This window comes from Entelurus aequoreus, linkage group LG13 (assembly GCF_033978785.1).
Source record: "Entelurus aequoreus isolate RoL-2023_Sb linkage group LG13, RoL_Eaeq_v1.1, whole genome shotgun sequence".
Taxonomy (NCBI): domain Eukaryota; kingdom Metazoa; phylum Chordata; class Actinopteri; order Syngnathiformes; family Syngnathidae; genus Entelurus; species Entelurus aequoreus.
Window position 1 is genome coordinate 5,186,059 of NC_084743.1, and position 7,500 is coordinate 5,193,558.

At 37.7% G+C, this 7,500-nt stretch overlaps 1 protein-coding gene across 3 annotated transcripts in view; it reads right to left on the reverse strand.

Moving 5' to 3' along the window:
• kcnab1a (potassium voltage-gated channel subfamily A regulatory beta subunit 1a) overlaps positions 1-7,500 on the reverse strand; it is a 116,486-nt gene that overhangs the window by 79,378 nt on the left and 29,608 nt on the right. The gene's annotated exons all lie outside the window — the stretch shown is intronic.

Sequence of the window (7,500 nt, forward strand, 5' to 3'; positions counted from 1 at the left end):
GCTCCACACAAGGATCTGGGATCGAGGGCATTGCAAACTCCTTCCAGATGGCAAAAAATAATGAACCAATCACGATCGCCGGGCGGGATTTCATAGATGCGACGTAGCGCCGAAGCAATGTGAGTGGTTGAAGTAGCACGTCATTCATGATAACGGACAAGTGCTTTATCCAATCACATATAAGGATTTTATTTACAAGGCCCCGCCTTCTGAAATACATCTCCTATTGAGAACTCCCGGATCCTTGTGTGGAGCTCAGCGAACTACAAGGATGTAGGATGTATATATATATATATATATATATATATATATATATATATATATATATATATATATATATATATATATATATATATATATATATATATATATATATATATATATATATATATATATATATATATATATATATATATATATATATATATTTATTAGTTTTATTTACATAAAAGAAATACTTGAATTTCAGTGTTCCGGTGGCTATCCATTAGATGGCAGTATTGTCCAACTTCTCTGTTCATGATGAGTATATCATTTCGGCCAGCGTGTTCAATGGAGAAGTCTGTTCTACATATTTACAGGCAACATACACCTTCCCCTTCCAACTGTCCTGGATGAACTGACATTCTTGTTTCCATTCGTTTTGGAACTTGCAAGCGGATTTCTTCATCTTGCTCGTCGACGGCGTCGCCATGTCCGTAATTTCCTCGTTCTTCTGCTTTGTCTCCTTGTTGTGTGCGCAGTTGTGCACTCTACTCTCTAAAAGCCCTAGATGTTATGACGTTCATTGGGCAGGCAAGCTGTTTATATTGTGGGAAAGCGGACGTGAGAACAGGCTGTCCCCCACTCAGTCTCAGGTCCGCATTGAGCTGGAGGGGGCGTGGCCTCCAGCTCCGGCTGAATACCGGGAGTTTGTCGGGAGAAAATCTCTGCCGGGAGGTTGTCGGGAGAGGCGCTGAATACCGGGAGTCTCCCGCTAAAAACGGGAGGGTTGGCAAGTATGAGCAGGGGTGTCAAAAGTGTGCATTTGCGGCCCGCAGCTAATGTCTTAAAGGCCCACGGCACATTCTAAAAATACTATTCAAATAAACAAAAACATAACAAAAGTGAAATAAAAAAGCTTAAAGGTGAAATGTCATTTAGAAAAAGTTGCAATGTTGACTAATAAAACAAAGCTGGTTTTCTTTCTTTCAAACTGTCATTGCTCAAAACATAATATTGAATCAAAATTAGGGATGTCCGATAATGGCTTTTTGCCGATATCCGATATTCCGATATTGTCCAACTCTTTAATTACCGATACCGATATCAACCGATACCGATATCAGCCGATATATACAGTCGTGGAATTAACACATTATTATGCCTAATTTGGACAACCAGGTATGGTGAAGATAAGGTCCTTTTTTTAAAAAATGAATCAAATAAAATAAGATAAATAAATTAAAAACATTTTCTTGTATAAAACAGAAAGTAAAACAATATAAAAACAGTTACATAGAAACTAGTAATTAATGAAAATTTGTAAAATTAACTGTTAAAGGTTAGTACTATTAGTGGAGCAGCAGCACGCACAATCATGTGTGCTTACGGACTGTATCCCTTGCAGACTGTATTGATATATATTGATATATAATGTAGGAAGCAGAATATTAATAACAGAAAGAAACAACCCTTTTGTGTGAATGAGTGTAAATGGGGGAGGGAGGTTTTTTGGGTTGGTGCACTAATTGTAAGTGTATCTTGTGTTTTTTATGTGGATTTAATAAAAAAAAACACAAAAAAACCGATACCGATAATAAAAAAACCGATACCGATAATTTCCGATATTACATTTTAACACATCTCTAAATATGACCAATGTATGATCCTGTAACTACTTGGTATCGGATCCATACCTAAATGTGTGGTATCATCCAAAACTAATGTCAAGTATGAAAGAAGAGAAGAATAAGTGATTATTACATTTGAACAGAAGTGTAGATAGAACATGTTGCAACAGTAAATAAGCAGATATTAACAGTAAATGAACAAGTAGATTAATAATGTAATAAATAGGGATGTCCGATAATGGCTTTTTGCCGATATCCGATATTCCGATATTGTCCAACTCTTTAATTACCGATACCGATATCAACCGATACCGATATCAGCCGATATATGCAGTCGTGGAATTAACACATTATTATGCCTAATTTGGACAACCATGTATGGTGAAGATAAGGTACTTTTTAAAAAAATTAGTAAAATAAGATAAATAAATTAAAAACATTTTCTTGAATAAAAAAGAAAATACAACAATATAAAAACAGCTACATAGAAACTAGTAATGAATGAAAATGAGTCAAATTAAGTGTTAAAGGTTAGTACTATTAGTGGAGCAGCAGCACGCACAATCATGTGTGCTTACGGACTGTATCCCTTGCAGACTGTATTGATATATATTGATATATAATGTAGGAAGCAGAATATTAATAACAGAAAGAAACAACCCTTTTGTGTGAATGAGTGTAAATGGGGGAGGGAGTTTTTTTTGGGTTGGTGCACTAATTGTAAGTGTATCTTGTGTTTTTTATGTGGATTTAATTAAAAAAAAAAAAAAAAAAAAAAAAAAAAAAAACGATACCGATAATAAAAAAAAACAATACCGATAATTTCCGATATTACATTTTAACGCATATATCGGCAGGCCGATATTATCGGACATCTCTAATCAAAATCAATGTTATTATGAATGATTGACCTATCCAAGGTTCCCATTACTTCACATCAAATATTACACTAAGAAAAATATTTTTGGTGGAAGATTTTGCAAATTTGGTAAATAAATAACCCAAAAAATGTATATTTTGTTATTTTCTTACTGTACCGAAAATGAACCGAACCGTGACCTCTAAACCGAGGTACGTACCGAACCGATACACTCTCATAATGAAGTGATTTTCTGGTATACCAGTTTGAGAATCACTGATTCTAGTCTTCTCTACCCAAATGACAAACTCAAAAAGTGAAGTGAATTATATTTATATAGCGCTTTTCTCTAGCGACTCAAAGCGCTTTACATAGTGAAACCCAATATCTAAGTTCCATTTAAACCAATGTGGGTGGCACTGGGAGTGGGTGGGTAAAGTGTTTTGCCCCAAGGACACAACGGCAGTGACTAGGATGGCAGAAGCTGGGATCGAACCTGGAACCCTCAAGTTGCTCAGTGGCCTAGTGGTCAGTGTCCGCCCTGAGATGGGTAGGTTGTGAGTTCAAACCCCGGCCGAGTCATACCAAAGACTATAAAAAAAATGGGAGCCATTACCTCCCTGCTTGGCACTCAGGATCAAGGGGTGGAATTGGGGGTTAAATCACCAAAATGATTCCCGGGCGTGGCCACCGCTGCTGCCCACTGCTCCCCTCACCTCCCAGGGGGTGAACAAGGGTGATGGGTCAAATGCAGAGGACAAATTTCACCACATCTAGTGTGTGTGTGACAATCATTGCTACTTTAAAGGCCTACTGAAATGATTTTTTTTAATTTAAACGGGAATAGCAGATCCATTCTATGTGTCATACTTGATCATTTCGCGATATTGCCATTTTTTTGCTGAAAGGATTTAGTAGAGAAAATCGACGATAAAGTTCGCAACTTTTGCTCGCTGATAAAAAAAAAGCCTTGCCTGTAGCGGAAGTAGCGTGACGTCACAGGAGCTAGTATTCCTCACAATTCCCCGTTGTTTACAATGGAGCGAGAGAGATTCGGACCGAGAAAGTGATGATTACCCCATTAATTTGAGCCAGGATGAAAGATTCGTGGATGAGGAACGTTACAGTGAAGGACTTGAGAGGCAGTGCAGGACGTATCTTTTTTCGCTCTGACCGTAACTTAGGTACAAGCTGGCTCATTGGATTCCACACTCTCTCCTTTTTCTATTGTGGATCACAGATTTGTATTTTAAACCACCTGGGATACTATATCCTCTTGAAAATGAGAGTCGAGAACGCGAAATGGATATTCAGTGCCTTTTATCTCCACGACAATACATCGGCGAAATGCTTTAGCTACGAGCTAACGTGATAGCATCGTGCTTTAACTGCATATAGAAACAAAAAAATAAACCCCTGACTGGAAGGATAGATAGAAAATCAACAATACTATTAAACCGTGGACATGTAACTACACGATTAATGCTTTCCAGGCTGGCGAAGATTAACAATGCTGTGCTAACGACGCCATTGAAGCTAACTTAGCAACTTAGCAACGGGACCTCACAGAGCTATGCTAAAAACATTAGCTCTCCACCTACGCCAGCCAGCCCTCATCTACTCATCAACACCCGTGCTCACCTGCGTTCCAGCGATCGGCAGAAGGACGAAGGACTTCACCCGATGCGTTTGGCGGCCCGGAGACGTAGGAAGTCAAGGTGAGGTCGGCGGCTAGCGCGGCTAGTGCTCCAACAAAGTCCTCCTGGTTGTGTTGCTGTAGTCCGCTGCTAATACACTGATCCCACCTACAACTGTCTTCTTTGCAGCCTTCATTGTTCATTAAACAAATTGCAAAAGATGTCCAGAATACTGTGGAATTATGAAATGAAAACAGAGCTTTTTGTATAGGATTCTACGGGGTACCATAACTTCCGTTACTCGGACTTCGTCACGCGCATACGTCATCATACCGCGACGTTTCAGCCGGATATTTCCCAGGAAGTTTTAAATGTCACTTTATAAGTTAACCCGGCCGTATTGGCATGTGTTGCAATGTTAAGATTTCATCATTGATATATAAACTATCAGACTGCGTGGTCGCTAGTAGTGGCTTTCAGTAGGCCTTTAACTTAACTTTAACTTGCTGGTACGACCACTCTACCAACTGAGCTACACCGCCCCAAGTGCGGAGTTGTCTGCGGAATGCATGGGAAGGAAGCTAGCAAAGCAAAACAGCAACACACTGAGGTCAGGCTGCTTGGGAAGGTGACAAAAGAGGCTACTGTCAACACACACACACACACACACACTGGAGAGTACAGAATAATTGAGTCATTACTCTCAAAAAGACATTTGTGCATGCAGAAGTCACCGACCGCATTATTCCTTACCTCAGCGCACCTTGATAAACGACAGGATGCTAACAACACGTGTGTTACTCAACTAAAAGTATTGTAATTCAGTCATAGTTTGCTCTTAATAAATGTTGGAAAACAGGCGCTTGTTGAGTCAAAGGTCACTTATTATGCAAATGTGGTTTTCTTTAACGAGGTTCTCAGCGTTATTGAGTCCCTAGAGTTTGTTTACGAGCGTGAGAAGAATCCATCATCTCCCTCACTTATTAGCTCCCCTTGAAGGAAGGCTCAAAGGTTGAAAGTCGTCTGACTCGGGTTGTACGTCTGATAGTGGTGTGTATTCCTGGGGCCGTACTTATCAAGCTTCTTAGAGTGCCATTTTACACTTAAGTCCTGAGAATTTGCGAAATTTAGTCCTACTCTCAAACTTAAGAATAAAAGCTTTTTATCAACGTTCTTAAGTCTAAGAATCACTCCTACTCTCCACGATATTTAAGAGACCTTCAGAGGTGTCTTAAGTGGTTAGGAGTTGCCAGCAGGGGATGGCACTGAGGCGAGAGAGACGTGCGCCAACGTTCAGGGAACGGAACAATGTTTTTGTTTTTTTTGATGACGAGCAGCTGATCAAACGGTATCGTTTAGACAGAGCGGATATTATTTTTGTCACAGATTTAATACTTTTCGATTCCATGTTGATTTCTGCATGTGTCTGCAGTGGGTTAGTATATATAGAGCCACCCACACCAGTTTCAAATTAGTTGCCTAATTAATGAATTGGAAAGAAAATGTTATGACAGTAGCGTATGTGTGTGGCCGTGAGGTGAGTGACGTCAGTGAGTGTGTGGGCGAGAGAAGAGAGGGAGCGGTAGCGTGAGTGCCGGCGGGGACTAGTTTGTTTTGTATTATTTTGTAGTTTATTGTCAAAATATACACTCCCATTGTCTACTTAAATATTTCCAAGATATTTCTTTATTCTTAGACAAGGGATTCCCTTCCGTGATTGGTCATTTCTATGGACACAGAAATGACGTCACCTAAAATTGCGTTTACGGCACATAGTAATGTCGTAATTCAGCTCTGAGTGTGACACTTAAGATTCAGCCCTACACTTCGCTGAAAGTGTGAGTAAGACGCTTGATAACTAACTTGACAATTAAATTTTGAAACATAGTTTATCTTCAATTTCGACTCTATAAAATTCAAGATTCAACCCAAAAAAAAGAAGAGAAAAACTAGCTAATTTGAATCTTTTTGAAAAAATTAAAAAAATAATTTATGGAACATCATTAGTAATTTTTCCTGATTAAGATTAATTTTAGGATTTGGATGACATGTTTTAAATAGGTTAAAATCAGATCTGCACTTTGTTAGAATATATAACAAATTGGACCAAGCTATATTTCTAACAAAGACAAATCATTATTTCTTCTAGATTTTCCAGAACAAAATGTTTAAAATAAATTAAAAAGACTTTGAAATAAGATTTAAATTTGATTCTACAGATTTTCTAGATTTGCCAGAATATTTTTTTTGAATTTTAATCATAATAAATTTGAAGAAATATTTCACAAATATTCTTCGTCGAAAAAACAGAAGCTAAAATGAAGAATTAAATCAAAATTTATTTATTATTCTTTACAATAAAAAAAATTAATTTACTTGAACATTGATTTAAATTGCCAGGAAAGAAGAGGAAGGAATTTAAAAGGTAAAAAGGTATATGTGTTTAAAAATCCTAAAATCATTTTTAAGGTTGTATTTTTTCTCTAAAATTGTCTTTCTGAAAGTTATAAGAAGCAAAGTAAAAAAAATTATGAATTTATTTAAACAAGTGAAGACCAAGTCTTTAAAATATTTTCTTGGATTTTCAAATTCTATTTGAGTTTTGTCTCTCTTAGAATTAAAAATGTCAAGCAAAGCGAGACCAGCTTGCTAGTAAATAAATACAATTTAAAAAATAGAGGCAGCTCACTGGTAAGTGCTGCTATTTGAGCTATTTTTAGAACAGGCCAGCGGGCTACTCATCTGGTCCTTACGGGCTACCTGCTGCCCGCGGGCACCGCGTTGGTGACCCCTGTCCTAGATGATGTCATCAAATTCCACTTTCAAAACACAAGGCAGAGAAGTGCTAATTCGAACTTTTTGTTGTGATGTAAAACTTGCATGTCAACTTTTTTTTTTTTTTCGCCAACTTTGCAGCCGAATACCTCAAATTCATATAACATGTACTTGACACATGCTAACTGTAAATATTGCAGCTTTAATTTAAAATCATATTCCTGCATTTTTATGCAGAATTTATTTTTTGTGCAATTTTTTGGTAAAAAACAAACAAAAAGAAAACACAGCAAATGACTTGAGAATATTCCCGGCCCAACGACGGCAACGGTGGTGAGCATCATCCATTTCCTGGCGACTCAGCAAGTGAAGTCAGGCCCGTGATGGATGCTACTTT